A 21,388-nucleotide genomic window follows, 5' to 3' on the forward strand; every position below is an offset into this window, starting at 1 on the left:
AGAAAACATTAAAGAAAGAAATGCAATTGTAATTGGAAATAATTGGATGGTACAGTTCATTTAGCTGGGGAAGATATGCTATCTGCATTTGCAGGCTTTTTTTTTTTTTCATTTTGTGGGTCTTTTTTCACCTGGGCTCTTTAAACTGAGTTTCATAAACATCAAAGTATCACAGTTGAGGTACCATGGGGCTCAGTGAGCACCAAATTCTTTTCCAGATAATGGCAACTGTCCCCTGGAAATCCAAAAGAATTGTACTTCATGTTAACTGTCAACTGGCCCAGGAAGAAGAGAGGCAAGGGGTCAATGCTTCTGTTAAATACAAATCATCAGAATAAAAACTCGTGTCTTTCCTGCCCCATTTCTCACAAATACAGGGGTATCTTCCAAAAACCCAAGGTCTAATCTTGGAACACATATTTTTTAAAAAATAGTAATAATCCATAATACATTTATAATGCAAAAGATTATGTTACATGTAGAATGAATCACAGACATTTTTAGATCTGGGATTGACCATAATTTCCAAAGCCCTGTCACTTGAAAGCTGAGGCTCTGAAAGACTTGACATGTCCCAGGTAAAAGCAGGTAGGAGAATCAGAAGTGGAAAACACAGGTCTTTAATAATAACAACATAATGATAATCATAGCTACTACATATTGTATTAAAACTGTGTTAGACACTACGTCACATGTTTCACGTATATTGTATCATTTTAATATCATGAGGTACAAGAATTATGAATTTTATGGATATGGAGACTGTATAACCTCTCTGAGCACCAATTTGCTCTACTGTGAAGTAAGACTAAGATTTGAATGTAGTTGTGCCTGATTACAAAGCCCATGCGTGTAACTGCTAAATGATCTCTCCTCTCTATACCAAGAGAAAAAAATTAAGTAGTGTGTCCTGTTGTCCCTGTCACCAAACCAGAAGGAGAAAAGAGTGGCATAGGTAGGAAAACTAGTCAATTCCTTAGAGCAAGAATCAGCCAACCACAGCCCACCATCTGTTGGTTTTTTTTTTTTTTGGTATGGGTCATAAGCTAAGAATGGTTTTATATTTTTTAATGGTTGAAAAGATCAAAGGAATATTTTGTGACACATAAAAATTACATAAACTCAAATTTAGTGCCCATAAATAAAGTTTGTTGGAGCCCAGCCCCGATCATTCACTTATATATTGTCGATGGTCAATTCTACACTTGAACAGCAGAGCTGAGGAGTTGACAGAGACTGCATGGCGCACAAAACCAAAAATATTTACTATCTGTCCCTGTACAGAAAAACTTTGCCAACACCTGCCTTAGAGCACACTTAGTTCAATTCAGAAATAAGAATGTGAAGGAATATTTATATGATCAAAGTTCCAAACTTCCAGGGAGAGGAGAGAAGAGAGGGTTATGTGGTTAAGAGGAGGAAAGAGAGAGGAAAAGGGCATGGCATGCCTCATCTTAGCTGAGTATCATTTTGTCTACACGGGTGGTGTGTATCCCTCAAAAAAGGGTAGAGCCATGTTGGTGTGCTCAATCCTCCATCCTGTCAAAGGAAACACTCTAAAAGAAAATACTACCCAAAATCTTAGTGGTAGCTATCAGGTGGTGGCTCTTAGCCTGTAACTTTCTCCTCCTTAGATCACAGACTTGGCCAACAAAGTGAGTTAGGTAAGATAGCAAAGGCCCTCCTCTCTTTATACCAAGGAAACACGAGGGGAAAACCGTAATAATGTTGAGCATTGAACTGTATTATGCTCTCCTTGGAAACCACATAAATTCAGTTCCCTGTGAACATGTGGGAAAAAGGTATATTCAGCTCGATGTGAAAGTGATTTGTCCACCATTTTAAGGAATGGACTCTGGGCTGCATTGATTTCACCGAAAGCCACCTGTGACTCCTTTGAATCCAGGCATCTGGTCTTCCCCTGGCAAAAACCTTCTCTGAAATGGTGTGCACAAAGACACTGCAGCATATGCAAATTTAATGTATGTAAATTCAATAATATGTGCTGAGAGCGAGAAAGAGAGAACTATTTCCCTAGTATGGATAACCCCATGGGCATTCCACTAAATATGCTCACCCTCCACATCTCAGGGTAGGAGACATGAATGGGCTGTTCCCTCAGTCAGTCTTCATTCTCACACTCGTCTTAAAATGTAAGCATCTCATCATGTTGAGTGTGATTCTAGTGCTTAAAGGTACATGCTCTTCAAACTAGATGACATCCAGATACTTGATCTGGTACTCACCTGAAGAAATAGTGACAAGTGCCAGTACTGGAGGTAACACAAGCTATACTGGACTTCTTGAGTGATAGCAGGTCTATCTGTTCATCTGGTAATATCTCCAAGTTGTTTTCAAAGAAAATTTCGACTAAAATGCAATTTTGCCTTATGTGCTAATTCCGGATTCTGAGCCTCATGTAAAATGTAACTTCATTGTAGGTATCTTAACCCTTCAAAAATCTACAAATTCATAGTGCAGGCAATTAAACAAACTCAATCTCATTTGGGGGTGGGGATGTGGAACTTTATTCTACCTGTTTCAAAAAGAACAATGATCCCCCTTAGATTGGCACTTCCCATGGCTTGTGAGATCTTAGTTCCCTGACCAGGTATAGAACCCGACCCTTGACAGTGAAAGCACCAAGTCCTAACCACTGGCCTGCCAGGGAATTCCCTAAACATTCACTGTTAATAGTGCTCCTTCAAAACGGGGGTCTGCAATTTTTAAAGTTTGGGAAATGTTGCATAGTATATTCTCTTAAAAGTCACAATGCACACTAGCATTGCTATGGACTGAACTGTGTCCCCCACAAATTCATATGTCAATGCCCTAACCCCAAACATGATGGTATTTGGAGATCGGGCCTTAGGTGATTAGGTTTAGATAAGGTCATCAGAATGGAGCCTTAATGATGGGATTAGTGTCCTTACATGAAGAGACCTCAGGGAGCTTGCCCTCTATCCCACTGTCCAACATGTGAGGACACAGTAAGAAGGTGGTGATCTGCAACCCAGGAAGAGAGCTCTCACCAGAAACCAACCCTGCTGGCCCCCTGATTTTGCACTTTTAGCCTCCAGAACTGTGATAAAATAAATGTCTGTTATTTAAGCCACTCAGTCTATAGTATTTTGTTATGGCAGCCTGAGCAAACTAAGACAAACTTGCTGAGAAAATCCTGCAGTAAAGAAATCAATTAACTTTCATTAGAACCAGCATTTTCCACATGCAGTTGGGAAGTCTCAGCTATTTTTGCCCTACCCTCACTCCTTAATGCTCCCCAGTAGTAAAGAGTACTAATATGATTATTCAGGTTTTGGGTAGAGATTGGTCCCTGATTAGTAGAAGGCAGAGTCAGTGTTTACTAAAGTTACAGATATAACCACGAATGAGTGAGCTGGGCGCAAGACTTGTCTCTTAGGACAGGGCTTCTCAAGTATGAACATGCATACAAATCACATGGAGATCTTGTTTAAAATGTAGATTCTGATTGAGTAGGTCTTGTATGGGGCCCCAGATTCTGCATTTCTAACAAATTTCCAGGTGATGCTGATGCTGCTGGTCTATGGACTACACGTTGAAGAATATGATGTTAGAAACAATCTCAACCATCTTGTTCCTTGTATTCTCGCCTCTTTCTCACCTGATATGCCAGGTATTTCTGTCTCCAGCAGCCAGCTGATGATAAGATTGGGAGGAGGGAGAGAGGCCTTGTGTAGGCTTGGCCTTGAGCCTGAGCTAACAGCTTCAACTGAGCTGAACAAGACACCTCCCATGGGAGTACCATGCGTTAGCTCAAGTGGGAGTAGTTTTGACCCCCATTTTCTTTGCCTCTGGTAGGGGAGGTCCCTTCTATAACCCCACAGTGAAAGTGGTGATCAATAAAACAGAATTCATACATTCTTGGGTCCCTTAGCCATAATACCATATTAACATGAGCAAAATTCCACCTGTGTCTTTTATGCAATGCTTGCTTGAAGATGGATCACTATTTACATGGGACATCTTTTAGCAAAGGGCTATGGTGCCAGAAACAGAGCTTCTGATGTTTGGAACTCTGTTTCTTTACTAGTTTAGGTCATATGTAAGTTGGTCTTTCAGCTGATTGAGGATCAGACTGAAGAAATTTCCTCTCAGGGTTCACCAGGCTCTGTCTCTCTTTACATATGGCAACTCAGATCTCCCAGCATCAAGGAGTATAGTTTGGAGTTTGTAGCTCCATTTTTTTCTCACTAGGAAACAGGAGGGCATATGCCAGATCTGCCCATAAGCAACAAGTAGCCAAGATCTCCAATCTACTAGGTTAACATTTGCAGAAAGAACAATCCATGGGGACCCACTCTGTCACCACTCAAAGTAAGAAACTGACCTCCTGGGGTGTATTAACTCAGCTGGAAAAATGGGTCTTTATTCAATGCCCTAATGCTGAAGGAGAACTGTGCATATTTGGAAAATTAAATTACCAAAACAAGCAGAAGGATCTTCTCAACTCACACCTGGCAGTTAGAAAGTAATTCCTCTTTGCATTTTTTTTTCATCCATGAGTAAATTACTTTGCTAGATGATAATGATCTCCATGGAAGAAGAGGGGGAGGGTACGCTAGATGGCCTCCCAAACTGCCTTGTAATACTAGAAACATGTATCTAAAAAAAAAATCTTGATTATTTCTGATTTTTCATCCAAGAAGTCAGACAAACTCTACCCTAGCTTGTTAGCTGTAAAGGACCAGCATTCCAAAGAAGAATCTGATAAATTCTGTATTCTGATTTCCAGACCAAAAAGAAAAAATATTTTTGAAAAGTTTTAATATGCATTATACTGTTTGGGCTGCATTAATTCTTGGATTCAATAACAAAAAAAAAATTAGGACAAACTGGAGGGAATGGCAGAAATTCTTAATTTTGTGGTCTCCCACGGATTCTCTTTAACATAAAGATTTCTTCTTGGCCACTGAGTCATCTTCCCTACTTGGACTGTCATCACGTGTAGATTTTAGGAGGGGAAACTGAAGCGTGTCAAGGTGAAGGTCTTACTCAGCTTGAGTTACAGAGCCAAACATAGAAGCTAAGAGTTAGGCTCCTGCCTGGGACACTCTTACAAACAGAGCGGTTAAAAACAGATTTATCGTACTAATAGGCTCCTCAGTCAAAAAGGTGAGATATGTGCTCACAGAGATTAAAGGTAGTAAGAAGAACTATTTCACTATCAATTTGATAACTTAGAAAAGTGGGCACACTATGTTCCATTTTGTTTTTAGAAGTGGCTGGAAGGAAAATCATGGAAGCAAAGAGAGAAAAGGAAGCTCTTAGTAACCACCCCATACCTGTGGTAGCTCTTCATTTTATACAAAAATAATCCTTGGTATTTTTCTTGAGATTTATACTTTTCAAGCATTTAATACCTAGGACATATTTACCTATATAATAATTTATAAGGTTGGCAGAGTATGTAATAGGATGCCCAGTTTTAGAAACCATGTAAGACAATTTGTTAAACTAATAGGAAACTATTTTGATATATTATTTTTTCCAATTATAAAAATAATAATTGGCTACTTTGAGGAGTTCAGAAGCTAACTCACTATCAAGAAAAGAAAGGAACATACATTTTGGTGCACTTCCCTTTTCTGTGGCTATTTCATGCTGCTACATGTACATGTGTGTTTGCATAAATTTTTTAACCAAATAGAGGTCTTACTCTGTATTGAGGTGTTTCTTTCTTGCTTTTATTCCACGTTAAAATTTGAACAGACTCCTAGGAAGATAAACAAACATATCTCTATTCCTCTCCTTAAGTGCAACTAAAATGCCAGTGCTTTATATAGAAAACATATGGAAAAAGGCTCTAAAATGTGGAGAGAAAACGGACCAGCTAGGACACTGGGATCCAAGGAACAACAGAGTGGTGAGTTCCCCAGTTGTTTGTTTGTTTGTCTCATATATTCCAGACTTGGAACTGAAAAAGCCACCAACTTGGAAATGCCAAAAGGCACAAACAAACAAACAAGCAAAATGCACCCCCCAAAACCCTACTCTCTCTAACCGAAGACCAGGAAAGGGGCAGCTTAACAAGAAAGAAAACTTTTAGACAATAACCATTCTACTTCAGCCAAACACCATGGAAAAAAACAGGGCCCCACATCCACCCATGTGAGCAAGTAGCCTATAACTCCACTCTTATGAGGATCCCAAATCAACACCCCTTACTGGGGTGATATCAGAGAAGATGAGGTAGGCAGCTGGAACTTCCTCAATGGCCAGTAACAACTGCTCCCTCATTGTGTCAGTGGAGACTATGTGGGGAGCCTAGACACCCACTCCCACTCAGCATAAACAAGATTCCCCACCTCCTCACTGGGGGAGTGTCAAAGGAATCCTAATGAAGAGTCAGGACCTTTACCACTGCCCAACAGTAACAAGACTACTGTCCCATAGTGTCAGTGGAGGCCATGTAAGGAGTAGTAACAAGGCACTCTTCCCCTTCCCCAGGCAAGGAGTTATTAGTAGAGCCTAGTGGGGAGCCAGATATCACCCCTCTGCCCAGAACTAATGAGGAACACCCTTTTAGATGTCAACAGAGGTCAAGTGGGGAACCCAAACTCCTATCCCCACCTGACAGGACAAGACAGTGCTCCCCCTTCCTCTACCAGAGTGGTGTCAGGAAAAAGCCAGCTAAAATAGAAGTTTTAAACAAGACTTAGAGTCTCATAACTTAGTATCCAAAATGTCCAGGTTTGGGGACTTCCCTGGTGGTCCAGTGGTTAAGACTCCGTGCTTCCATTGCAGGGGATACATGTTCGATTCCTGGTTGGAGAACTAAGATCCCACATGCCATGCAGTGCAACCAAAATGTCCAGGTTTCTATCAAAAATTATTCATCATACCAAGAACCAGTAAGACCTCAAAATGAATGAAAAAAATACAAAAATTAAAGGCTATCACCAGGATGACATATTTTTAAATTATTCGACAAATATTTTTAATTTGACATTTTAAAAAGCTTCAATAAGCTATTATGGACAAACTTTAAACAAAGAAAAAAAATAGAAGCCTTCAGTAAATACATAGCAAGTCTCAGTAAAGAAATAGAAGGTATCAAGAACCAAATGGAAAATCTGTAACTGAAAAGTTCAACTGAAATTTTTAAAACTCAGTGGATGAGCTCAACAGCAAAATGGAGGGAATAGAGGAAAGAATCACAGAATAATAGAATAACAGAAATGATATAATCTAAATAACAGACAAAAGAGTGCTTCCCCCCAAAATGAGCAGCACCTCAGGGACCTGTGGGACTATAAGATAAAAATGTAACATTTGTGAAACAGGAGTCTGGGAAGGAGAAGAAAAGAGGGCAAAACTGAAGAAGTATTCCAAGAAATAATGACTAAAAACTCTAAGTATGACAAAAGACATACACCTAAAATTCAATAACCTAAAGAAACCCCAACCAAGATAAATTCAAAGAAATCCACACCATGACATATCACAGTCAAACTTCTGAAAACTTAAGACAAAGTCTTTAAAGCATCAAGAGAGAAATGACACTTTACCAGAGGAGAAAAATAATTCAAACAATGGCAGAAATCACAGAGGCCAGGGACTTCCCTGGTGGTGCAGTGGTTAAGAATCCGCCTGCCAATGCAGGGGACACAGGTTTGATCCCTGCTCCAGGAAGATCCCACATGCTGCGGAGCAACTAAGCCCATGTGCTACAACTCCTGAGCCTGTGCTCTAGAGCCCGCGAGCCACAACTACTGAGCCAGCATGCCACAACTACTGAAGCCTGCGCACCTAGAGCCCATGCTCTGCAACAACAGAAGCCACCGCAATGAGAAGCCCATGCACCACAATGAAGAGAAGCCCCTGCTTACCACAACTAGAGAAAAGCCTGCATGCAGCAACGAAGACCCAATGCAGCCAAAAATAAATAAATAAATAAATTAATTTTTAAAAGATCATGGAGGCCAGCGGGAAGTAGCACATTTTTAAAGTACTAAAAGAAATTATCTGTCAACCCAGAATCCTATGTCCAGTAAAAATATTCTTTAGTAATGAAAGGGAAATCAAGAGTATTTGTTGCCAGAAGACCTGCCCTAAAATTAATTAATTAATTAATTAAAATTAAATTAAAATTTAAAAAATTAAGCTAAAAAAATTTTTATTCTTAAGGAACTTCTCTAAACAGAAAGAAAACAATAAGAGAAGAAAACTTGGGATGTCAGGAAGGAAAAAAAGAACACAATGAGCAAAAATAGGGATAAATACAATAGTCCTTCTTTATTATCTTGAGTTTTCTAAATTATGTTTAACAGTTGAAGCAAAATTTGAAACACACTGCTGTGTTCCTAAAAGTTTGTACAGAAAGTATTTGAGAAAATATTATAAATAGGAGACAACAAAAGGACATTTAAGGAGGTAAGTTTTCTATACTTTCCTCAAACTGATAAGATGACAACACCACTGGACTGTGATGTGTATATATAAAGTAATACCTAGAGCAACCACCAAAAAAGTTATACAAAGAGATAATACTCAAAAATGCTATAGAGAATCAAAATGAAATTCTAAAACATGTTTAAGTAACCTACAGGAAGGCAGGAAAAAGACAGATATACACAAAAAACAGAATAGAAAACAAAAAATAAAATGATAGACTTAAGGCCTAACACATCAATGATTACATTAAAAGTAAATGGTCAAAATACAGCAATTAAAAGAGATTAGCAGGGTGAATGTAAAAAACATGACCCAACTATACGCTATCCATAAGAAATTCACTTCAAGTATAACAGTATAGGCAGGTTGATAGTAAAAAAATGAAAAAAGTTATATCATACAAATATTAATTAAAATAAAATGGAATAGCTATATTAATATCATGTAAATTTACTTCAAAGCAAAGAAAATTACCAGAAGCAGGGAGAGACATTAGGATAAAAAGGTCCACCAAAAAGACACAGTAATCCTAAATATGTATACACCAAAAAGCAGAACTGCAATATACATGAAGCAAAAACTGATAGAACTGAAAAGAAAAATAAATAAATCCACAATTATAATTGGAGAGCTCAACAATCCTCACTCAATTTATGGAACACTTAGATAGAAAATCAGCAAAGATATAGAAGAACTCAAATACATCATCATTCAACAGAAGCTATGCAATGTTTGTAAAACATTCCAGCCAACAAAAGCAGAATAAAAATTTTTTTCAAATGACCATACAACATACATGTGTTCTCTATTTGGTTGTGTCTACTCTGTTATTTAACCTTTTGTTCTGATCTTCTATAAACTTTTTCTTCATGTATTGATATAATGCATGTTCAGAAAATGCACAAAAGTTAAATGTGCAGATTGATAACCCATGTAACCACCACCTGAGTCAATTATTTAACAACATCCCAGAAGCCTCTCTTACACTCCCTTTCTATTGCTATTCCTTCACTTCCCCCTTTGAGAATGACTATCCTGACTTCTGAAACTACAGATTAATTTTGTCTGTTTTTAAATTTTATGTTACTGGAATAATGTAGTATATATTCTTTTGGTTCTGGCATTTTTCACCCATAATCAGGTTTATAAGATACATTAATGTTGTTGAAAGTAGCAATATTTATTTGTTAATATCTATTGCTTGCTGTAGAGTTCTACATTGTATGGCTATAGCACAATGTATTTATCCGCTCTACTGCTGATGAACATTTAGGCTCTTTGCAGCTTGCAACTATTACAAATAGCTATGGACATAAGTGTGAACATGTCTTCTAATGCATATATGTATTTATTTATGTTTTTTACCTAGAAGTGGAGTTGCTGACTTATACATGAAGCATATGTTCAACTTTGACAACAGCAAAAATCTTTTCCATAGAGGTTGCACCCATTTATACACTCACTAACAATGCATAAGCATTCCTGTGTTGCATATCTTTGGCAACACTTGGTAATGTCCATCTTTTTTCTAAGTCTTTCTGTTGTATCTCATCATGGTTTTATTTTGTATTTCCCTATTTACAAAGGTTAAGCACCTTTTCAAAATTTTCAGCCTTTTGAATATTCCCGTTTGTGAAATGTTTGTTAATTATCTTGCCCGTTTTCCTAAATTTGATTGTCTTTTTCTTAGTGATTACTAAGTTTTTTTTTAAAGTATATATTCTGAACTCCAGCCCTTTTCTGTTATATTTATTGGAAATATCTTTTGCCATTTTCTCTTTTCACTCTAACAGGGTCTTCTGATAAACAAAAATTTCTCATTTTAAGGTAGTCCATTATCTTAATTATAAGTTCTGATATAAAGTAAAGCCTATAATTTTGTTCATCTTCGAGACTGTTTTCACTATTCGTATTCTGTTGTGCTTTCATATGTCTTCTAGAATTAGTTTGACAAGCCCCCTGTCCCAAAAGAGAAAACCCTGCTCTGCTCACTTCTCTTTCTACTTTCTCTCAAGCTAGGCATCCACAGTGGATGAGGCAAGCAAGCTTGAGAGAATATCAGAGCCTAAGCAGGGTGAGTAAGGAGTACATACTTTATTATTATTATTAAAGACTATTTTTTAGACCAGTTTTAGGTTTACAAAAAAATTCAGAGGAAGGTACAGAGATTTCCCACATACTCCCTGCACACACAGGCATAGCCTCCCTCATTAACAACTTCATTCAGAAGAGGTACTTTTTTTTTAACCAAGGATGAGCCTACATTTATACTTCATAATCACCCAAAGTCCATAGTTTACCTAAGGGTTCACTCATGGTGCTGTACATTAAGTGGGTTTGGACAAATGTCTAATGGCATGTATCCATTATTATAATATCACAGAGAGTAGTTTCACTGCCCTAATAATCCTCTGTGCTTTGCCTATTCATCTTCTCCTCTCATTCCATCCCCCACACCTGGCAACCAATGATCATTCTACTGTCTCCATAGTTATACCTTTTCCATAATGTCATAGAGTTGGAATCATACAGTATGCAGCCTTCTCAGACTGGCTTATTTCACTTAGCAATATGCATTTAAGATTCCTCCATGTCTTTTTATGAGCTTGATGGTTCATTTCTTTTTAGTACTGAATAATATTCCATTGTCTAGACTTACCACAGTTTATTCAACTACTAAAGGACATCATAGTTGCTTCCAAGTTTTGGCAATTACAAATAAAACTGCTATAAACACCCACGTGCAGGTTTTTGGGCCGACATAAGTTTTCAGCTCCTTTGGGTAAATACCACAAAACACAATTGCTAGATCCTCTATTAAGAGTATGTTTACTTTTGTAAGCCTTGTGGGTTTTTCATCTTATGAACAATGTGCATTGTGTACCTGACTGCATTTCCTTTCTTTTTGATTTGTCCACTTGGCAAGTCAAAGCCGACTTTGAAAGCCAACTTTAGTCACTGTGTACTGATGTGTGTGTTTTTTACTTATGGCCTTCTATAATTCTTTCTTTTCTCATCATTTTGCTTCTTTATTTTCTGGATCATATGGTAATGCATGTTTAGTTTTGTAAGAAACTGCCAAATTGACTTCCAAAGTGGCTGTAACATTTTGCATTCCTAGCAGCAAAGTATGAGAGTTCCTATTGCTCCACATCCTCACCAGCACCTGATGTTGTCAGTGTTCCAGATTTTGGTCATTCTAATAGATGTGTAGTGGTATCTCATTGTTTTAATTTTCATTTCCCTGATGACATAAGATGTGGAGCGTCTCTTCATATGCTTGTCATCTGTATATCTTCACTGATAAGGTGTTTGTTAAGGATTTTGGCCCATTTTTTAATCTGGTTGTTTTCTTATTGTTGAGTTTTAAGAGTTCTTTGTATATTTTGGCTAAAAATCCTTTGTCAGATATGTCTTGCAAATATTTTCTCCCAGTATGCGGCTCATCTTCTAATTCTCTTTACATGATTTTATTGTTTTTTGCAGAGCAGAAGTTTTAATTTTACTGAAGTTCAGTTTACCAATTATTACTTTCATGGATCATCTCTTTTGGTGTTGCCATGATTATTTTATAGTCTCCATTTGATAATCTTTTTAAAGTACTTCAAGATCTGATTCTCCCATTTGTATGTCTGCTCTTTCTTTCTCATGACAAATTTTTATTCTCTTCATGCATTTCGTAGTTTTCAGTACATATATATACTTTTGCATATATTTTATATATACTTTTGTACTATATATAAATACATATTTTTATAATACTCTAGATGATAAACTTTGTCTATAGAAATGTTGTATAACCTAGATTTTAGTATGTCCCTTCAAAGAAGCTTTACAATTGTTTCTGTCAGGTGTCTCCGAAGTATTAACAGCTCAGAATGCCTTTAAGTTTATGAATTCCTGTATCTTCCAGGTTTACCTTCAAACCCCCATTACAAATTGAGCAGACTGGAGCTTCCCTGGTGGCACAGTGATTAAGAATCTGCCTGCCAATGCAAGGAACACGGCTTTGAGCTTTCGTCCAGGAAGATCTCACGTGCCGCGGAGCAACTAAGCCCATGTGCCACAACTCCTGAGCCTGCACTCTAGAGCCCGCGAGCCACAGCTACTGAGCCCATGTGCCACAACTACTGAAGCCCGCATGCCTAGGGCCCATGATCCACAACAAGAGAAGCCACCGCAATGAGAAGCCCACATACTGCAACAAAGAGTAGCCTCCACTTGCCGCAACTAGAGAAAGCCTGCGCACAGCAACAAAGACCCAATGCAGCCAAAAATAAATATAAATTAAATAAATTTTTAAAAAATTGAGCAGACCAGTAATTATGGTATCTCATTGGTATGGTATCAATAAAACTATAATTACTGGTATCTCATTAGAACATTTTATTTTGTAGCCAATACTTAGAGTGAGACAAACTACCCTTTGACAACGTAAGAACTTTTTTCCTAGTCCACCCATTTGCTGGAATCCAATTTTATTCAAAGTGTAAGATCCTACATCCTACCTAGGATGTATTTTATTCTTCTACCACACATAGATACTAAAACCTAAGCCCCATGGTTACAGAGACCAGAAATCTCTACCTCCAACCCCATCATAAGGCAGTCAATGCTTCTGCTTGACATTCTCTCTTTCAATAACTTCATTTCTGGCCTATAGATTTCTCTTACATTCTTACAAGGGCAGCTATGAATTTAAATATATTGTTTAAGCACTGTTACATTTTCTCCAGCAGTTCTAGGTGTTTTGCAAGAGGAGATTTCCAGATTAACTAATGCACACATATTAGTAGGATTGGAAATCCTTTGGCCTTTCTCAGCCTGAGTTTCCTCATCTGACAAAAGAATTAATAAGCTAAAATACATAAAATTTCTGGCATATAGATGATCAGTGAGAGGAAGTTACTACTTTATTATTATGCTATAATTATGTAACCTATTGCTGACCATATTTGTTTCCCACTTCTATTATAGATAAGCACTTTAATATTCAGCCTGAATGTAAATCTCTGTTCATTCATGATTACCTCCTTGGTTAAATGCCAAGAGAAATTGTTCCTAAGACTAAAGATATTTTCACATTTTTTAATAGTCTTAATATATACTTTCAAGCTGCCCTCCAGAAAAGATTTACCAAGCTGTATTCCCACTAGTAATGTATTTCTGTGCCCATTTTATCATATGTTGTCACTAACATTGGCTAATATAATTTCCAAAATGGTTTTTAAATTGATTGGTGAAAATGGTACTCTGGTTTAAGACTGACAATCCTTTGATTGTTACTATATGGACTAAGCATGAGAAACACTAATGAGGGGTATAGATTATAGAATTTCCAATACGGGAAGATATTCTCTGTGACCCAAAATTACACCTAATTGTATAGAAAGGCAACAGATGAAACTTGGAGGTAAGGTTTTAAAAAAGTGAAAAGAGCTCTTACGGTTGCAGAAGGGAGAGAAAGTTTAGAAAGTAAAATCAAGGTGATGCAAGTTCGTGGTATGTGTGCCTTTACTACCATTTCTCACACTCATTAGACAGGCCTAACTGATCACAGAACTCCTCACTGAGTTTCAAAACAACCTCAGTACCCTTCTCAATATAGTACTTCAAGCAGCAATTGATTACAGTTGACCCATAAGATAAAGTTTCTGTACCTTCCCTGATTTAGTCGATTATAATTTTCAGGTCATGACAGGAAGAAGAGATATATAAAATTTAATGTTGCTTTGTATTTAAACCAATCCAATTTGCAGCTGGATACAAATGCTATTCTTTGACAGGTTTTGTTCACCTAGCACAGAGCCAGCCTCATTATCACTGCTGGAAAATTCTCTCAGGGCAGGACAAAAGGAAAGATATAATATCTGGAGTCCAGGAGATAATCTGAACAACAGTACCTGAGTTTCCCAGCTAGAGAGTGGGCTCCCAGAGGGAGGAAGAATGCAATCAGATGATCTCCAAACACAACCTGACCTTTAGCAAAGGCTATCTCCTTTGTGAAACCAAGGGGAAGGAGACAGGGAGTGAACATCTGCTTCTGTTTTCTTCCTCTTTGACCTGGAAAGTTTCAGGTCACAGTCACCAGAACTCGTCAACCTCAAATACTCTCAGGAAAAAAAAAAACCAAGGGAGTTCCCAAATGACTCCCAGACACTGAAGACTCTCAATGCATGGAGAGTTTACTTTTCACCTCAGCATCAGCTCTCCATGGAAAGGAGCTCCCCAGGGGGTCCCTGAAACAGAGGTGTTAATCCAAGAGCCCTGGGAGAGGGTTTCTTTTTGGTCTGGGACTCAGGTTTTCTGACAGAGAGGCTGATTTATAAGCTCGTTAACTGCTACACAAGGGGCCCACCTAGATCACAGTCATTAACAAGCCAATCTGGCAGCACTGGAGTCCCCCTCTCCAACATTCGTTCTTCCACTTTTAGCATCTCATGCTCCAGGGCTGCTACACAGGTTGTCTGCTAATGTAATATTAAGACAGTCAATAAAATGACCTATATATTATAAAATTTAACCACTACCAAGGGAACTTTCCCAATACAAAGAAATAGGTTTATAATTCTCCTTCATCCAAACTAAACATTTATACAATTAGCCCAGTCTATACTTTCTGGATCTTTGAGCCAATCAGATCACTTCTCACAACTTGTTTTCCCCCAACATTGGCAATATTCCTTTCTATTATGAGCAAAGTCCTTTATTCTAGCATATACATCTCTATCATGCAAGCTACACTCTCTCATTACACTTTAATATGTATGAGTATACACGTGTACACACACACACACACACACACACACACCCTTCTCTACCTTGTCCAGGTCCTGCTGCTTCTTATGTCCCACTTGTAGCCAAGATGGGGCCATCATTCCACTGGGATGGGAAGAGCTTTTAGATGGTGAGGCAGACAAAGAAAGGGCCCAGGGAACCTCAAGATGAGGAGGGGTCTGTCCTCTGGGTGCATTATTTTAAAGACAATCAAAAGTTTACACTGCAAAGATTAACACCGTGTAGTGTAACTCCTCTACTTAAAGAATGTCTTCTATACTAAAGAATCACTTTCTCCTCCTTCACCCTCGAGCTTAATTTTTAAAGGCCCCTTTCCATTCTTAGCATCCATTGTCTTCCATATGCTCGTCTCTGGGAAAAGGAAGTAAAAACACATCAAGGCACATATACATGCTCTTCCCCATCCCTACTGCTCTGTATGAAAATCTCCTTACCTTCTCTCTCTGGTTAAGTGCTCCATGAAAATGTGGACCATGCCTGAGAGGCTTAGGCATTTCTCTGTATGTTTCTTCTGTCATCTACTACAAGCCACATGTCTGCCTTCCTGCTGTACTGTGAGCTTACTGAGGGCAGGGAACCTTGCTTCCAATCTTCCTTTCTCCAGCATTTAGCCCACTGTTAGGAACTTGGATGGTATGGATTAAATTTTGCTGGATTGTTAGATGAATGAATCCTCACGATGGTATCTTTCCCTAATATCCATTAAGAATTTTAGAATATGGGAGAGTGGCCAAGATGGTGGAGTAGAAGGACCCTGAGCTCAACTCTTCTCACAAGCACACCAAAATCACAACTAACTGCAGAACAGCCATCAGTGAAAAGGACTGGAACTAACCAGAAAAGACCTTCTACAATTAAAGACATAAAGAGGGAGCCACAATGAGATGGGTAGGAGGGCAGACTCGTGATATAATCAAATTCCATACTCCCCAGGTGGGTGACCCACAAACTGGAGAGTAATTATATTGCAGAGGTTCTCCCACAGGAGTGAGAGTTCTGAGCCCTACATCAGCTCCCCAGCCCAGCATGAGGAAGATGAGCCCCCAGAGCATTTGGCTCTGAAGGCCAGCAGGTCTTAATTGCAGTTCGCCACAGGACTGGGGGAAATAGAGACTTCATTCTTAAAGGATGCACACACACAAAATCTCATATACACTGGAACCAAGGACAAGAGCAATAGTTTCATAGGAGCCTGGACCTGACCTACCTGCTGGTCTTGGAGTGTCTCCTGGGGAGGCAGCAGGGGGGAGCAGAAGCTCACCCTGGGGACATAGACGCTTGTGGCAGAGGTATCAGGGAGTATTCACTGGCATGAACTCTCCTGGCAGCTAACATTTTGGGTCATTGGCACCAAGACCTGGCCCCACCCAACAGCCTGTAGGCTCCAGTTCTGGAATGCCTCAGGCCAAACGACTAACTGGGTGGGGACACAGTCTTACCCATCAGCAGACAGGCTGCCTAAGGTCTTCCTGAGACCACAGCCACCTCTAGACATGCCCCTAAACATGGCCCTGCCTGTCGAGGGCCAAGATGCAGCTCCACCCACCAGTGGGTAGGCACCAGCCCCTCCTGCCAGAAAGCCTGCACAAGCCTCTAGACAAGCCTCACCCACCAGGGGGCAGACACCAGACGCAAGAAAACTATGATCCCACAGCCTGCAGTGCTCATAAACTCAGGCTAGACCCTACCCTGGAATGAGCTGGCCCCTGGCCTTGGGTAACATGAGGGGAGTGCACTGCTGGGATGCATAGGACATCTACTACAGAGGGCCTCTTCTCAAATGTTGAGAACCATAACTAACCTACCACATACATAAAAATATAAACAGCAATTTAGACAAAATGAGGAGGCAGAGGAATATGTACCAGACAAGAGAACAAGATAAAATCACGGAAGAAGAAATAAGTGATGTGGTGATATGCAATAGGCCCAAGAAAGAGTTCAGAGTAATAATTGTAAAGATGGTCAAAGAACTTGAGAGGAGAATGGATGCACAGAGTGAGAAGTTAGAAGTTTTTAACAAAGAGTTAGAAAATATAAAGAATAACCAGAGTTGAAGTATGCAATAACTGAAATGAAAAATACACTAGAAGGAATCAATATTAGACTAAATGATGCAGAAGAACAAATCAGTAAGCTGAAAGACACAATCATAGAAATAACTACTACAGAACAGAAAAAACTATGAAAAGAAATGAGGACAGTATACAAGACCTCTTGGACAACATCAAGCACATTAATATTCACATTATAGGGGTCCCAGGAGAAGAGAGAGAGAAAGGGCCTGAGAAATATTTGAAGAGATAATAGCTGAAAATTTCCCTAACTTGGGGAAAAAAACAGTCACCCAAGTCCAGGAAGTGCAGAGAGTCCCATACAGGATGAAACCAAAGAGGAACACACCAAGACACACTGTTATCAAAATGACAAAAAGCAAAGATAAAGAGAGAGTATTGAAAACAAAAAGGGAAAAGCAACAAATGACATAGAAGCGGACTCCCATAAGATGATCAGCTGATTTTTCAGCAGAAACTCTGCAGGCCAGAAGGGAGTGGCACAATATATTTAAAGTGATGAAAGGGAAAAACCTGCAACCAAGAATGCTCTATCCAACAAGGCTCTGGTTCAGATTTCATGTACATATCAAAAGCTTTACAGACAAGCAAAAGCTAAAAGAATTCAGCATGACCAAACCAGTTTTACAACAAATGCTAAAGGAACTTCTTTAGGCAGAAAAAAAAAAAAAAAGGTTACAACTAGAAACAAGAAAATTACGAAATGGAAAAGCTCTCCAGTACAGGCAAACATATAGTAAACATAGGGAGGTTAAAAGACAAAAGTAATAAAATCATCTGTATACACAATAAGTAGTTATGGGATATGCAAAACAATTATATGTAAAATATGATGTCAAAAACAGTACTCATAAGGAGAGGAGAGTACAAATGCAAGGTATTTAAAACGCATTTGAAATTAAGAGATCAGCAGCTTAGGGCAATCATATATATATACAGATTGCTATACCAAAACCTCATGGTAACCACAAACCAAAAATCTGTAACAGATATACACACAAAAAAGAAAAAGGAATCCAAACATAACACTAAAGATATTCAAATCACAAGTGAAGAGAACAAAAGAAGGGGGAAAAAAGACCTAAAAAAAAAATTCAAAACAATTAACCAAATGACTATAAGAACATACATATCAATAATCCTTTAAACGTAAACAGACTAAATGCTCTAAAAGACACAGACTGGCTGAATGGATACAAAAACAACACTCATAAATATGCTGCCTGAAAAAAATGTACTTTATATCTAGAGAAACATACAGGCCGAAGGTGAGGGGATGGAAAAAAGTATTCCAGGCAAACAGAAATCAAAAGAAAGCTGGAGTAGCAATACTTATATCAGACAAAATAGACTTTAAAATAAAGAGACAAAGAAGGATACTACTACATAATGATCAAAGGATCGATCCAAAAAGAAGCTATAACAATTGTAAATATGTATGTACCCAACATAGAAGCACCTCAATATATAAGGCAAATGTTAACAGACTTAAAAGGAGAAATTGAGAATAAAGCAATAACAGTGGGGGACTTTAACACCCCACTTACATCAATGGACAGATCATCCAGATGGAAAATCAATAAGGAAACACAGGCCTTAAATGACACAACAGACCAGATGGACTTAATTGACATTCATAAGGAATTCCATGCAAAAGCAGCAGAATACACATTCTTTTCAAGTGCACATGGAACATTCTCCAGGATAGATCACATCTTGGGTCACAAAACAAACCTTGGTAAATTTAAGAAAATTGAAATCATATCAAGTATCTTTTCCAACCACAATGCTATGAGATTTGACAAGAGAAAGAAAAAAACCTGCAAAAACACGAACACGTGGAGGTTAAACAATGTGCTACTAAACAGCCAATGGATCACTGAAGAAAACAAAGAGGAAATCAAAAAATACCTAGAAACAAATGAAAATGAAAACAGAAAAATCCAAAACCAATAGGACATAGCAAAAGCAATTCTAAGAGGGAAGTTTATAGCAATACAAGCTTACCTCAGGAAATATGAAAAATCTCAAATAATCCAACAATACATTAAAAGGATCATACACCATGATCAAGTGGGATTTATCCCAGGGGTGTAAGGATTTTTCAATATCCACAAATCAATCAGTGTGATACACCACATTAACAAATTGAAGAATGAAAACCATATGATCATCTCAATAGATGCAGAAAAATCTTTTGACAAAATTCAACATCCATTTATGATTTAAAAAAAAACTCTCCAGGAAGTGGGCATAGAGGGAACATAACTTAACATAATAAGAGCCATATATGACAAACCCACAGTTAACATCATACACAATGGTGAAAAGCTGAAAGCATTTCCTCTAAGATCAGGAACAAAACAAAGATGTCCATTCTTGCCACTTTTATTCAACACAGTTTTGGGAGTCCTAGCCACAGCAATCAGAGAAGAAATAAAAGGAATCCAGAACAGAAAAGAAGTGAAACTGTCACTGTTTGCAGATGACATGATACTATACATAGAAAATCCTAAAGATGCTACCAGAAAACTGCTAGAGTTTATCAATGAGTTCAGTAAAATCACAGGATACAAAATTAATATACAGAAATCTGTTGCATTTCTATACAGTAACAATAAAATTTCAGAAAGAGAAATTAAGGAAACAATCATATTTATCATCGCATCAAAAATAATAACATACCTAGGGATAAACCTACCTAAGGAGGCAAAAGACCTGTACTCTGAAAACTTTAAGACACTAATGAAAGAAATTGAAGACAACACAGGGCCTCCCTGGTGGCGCAGTGGTTGAGAGTCCGCCTGCCGATGCAGGGGATACGGGTTCGTGCCCCGGTCTGGGAGGATCCCATATGCCGCGGAGCGGCTGGGCCCGTGAGCCATGGCTGCTGAGCCTGCGCATCCGGAGCCTGTGCTCCGCAACGGGAGAGGCCACAACAGTGAGAGGCCCGCATACCACAAAAAAAAAAAAAAAAAAAAAAAAAAAAGAAAATAAGTAAATTCTCATAACTGCTGGCAGCTTAGATGACCAACATCCACCCTGAGATGCGGGTCACAAGGGGGACACCATGGAGTTGATTAAAGACACTATTACCAAGTAAAATAGAACTTTTGTTCATATATTAATATCAATGCTATTCCTCTGAAGTTGTTCAATACTATGTTATTACCAATGATGACAATGACATAAACATTAAGATAAATAAAAAGAATACAAGAAAATAAAACTAAGCAAAAATGCCAAGTTACCATGATGGATAGGCAATTACCAAAGGCCATTGACAACACAGCAAATCTGCAGATCATACTGTTAGTGGCTTACATCCCAATAACATACAATGCACTCCCCACGCTGAAGCTGCTTACAGGTGCCCCCTGATTCTAAGATGACTCTTTGATCCAGTAGTTAGAACTAAGGGCGAAGAGCCAGATTTACAGCTCATGTGCTGGCATCACCACTAGCCTGCAGAATTACCTTGGGCAAGCAGTTTGACCTCTCCATGTGTCAATCACACAGCTATGTGGCTGTTACATGGCTTCCCTCCCCGGAACTTGCTGGAAAAATGATTCTATAATCAAAAAATAATAAGACTTTCTTCTAAAGAACTGAAAAGTATCAGGTTACAGTGCTCAAAGAGGACCCATCCAGACCCATTTTGCAGGGTGGATATAATGAATGACCAGTGAAGGTTACAATTTCATGATGAGCCCTCAGCACAACAGAGGATTCAGTGGCAATTTAAAACAATTTACCTACATCAATGTTAAAACAAAAAGAAGGCAAGTAAGAAAATAAAACTTGTTTATGTTAATGGTGTTAATGGCTGATCTCAATTCATATGTTAAGCCTCATGGGATATTGGCATTGATTCTTTTGTCAAAACAAACAATCTGGGGCTTCCCTGGTGGCGCAGTGGTTGAGAGTCCGCCTGCCGATGCAGGGGACACGGGTTCGTGCCCCGGTCTGGGAGGATCCCACATGCCGCGGAGCGGCTTGGCCCATGAGCCATGGCCATTGAGCCTGCGTGTCCGGAGCCTGTGCTCCGCAACGGGAGAGGCCACAACAGTGAGAGGCCC

The sequence above is a fragment of the Hyperoodon ampullatus genome (genome assembly GCF_949752795.1).
Source record: "Hyperoodon ampullatus genome assembly, chromosome: 4".
Classification (NCBI taxonomy): Eukaryota; Metazoa; Chordata; class Mammalia; order Artiodactyla; family Ziphiidae; genus Hyperoodon; species Hyperoodon ampullatus.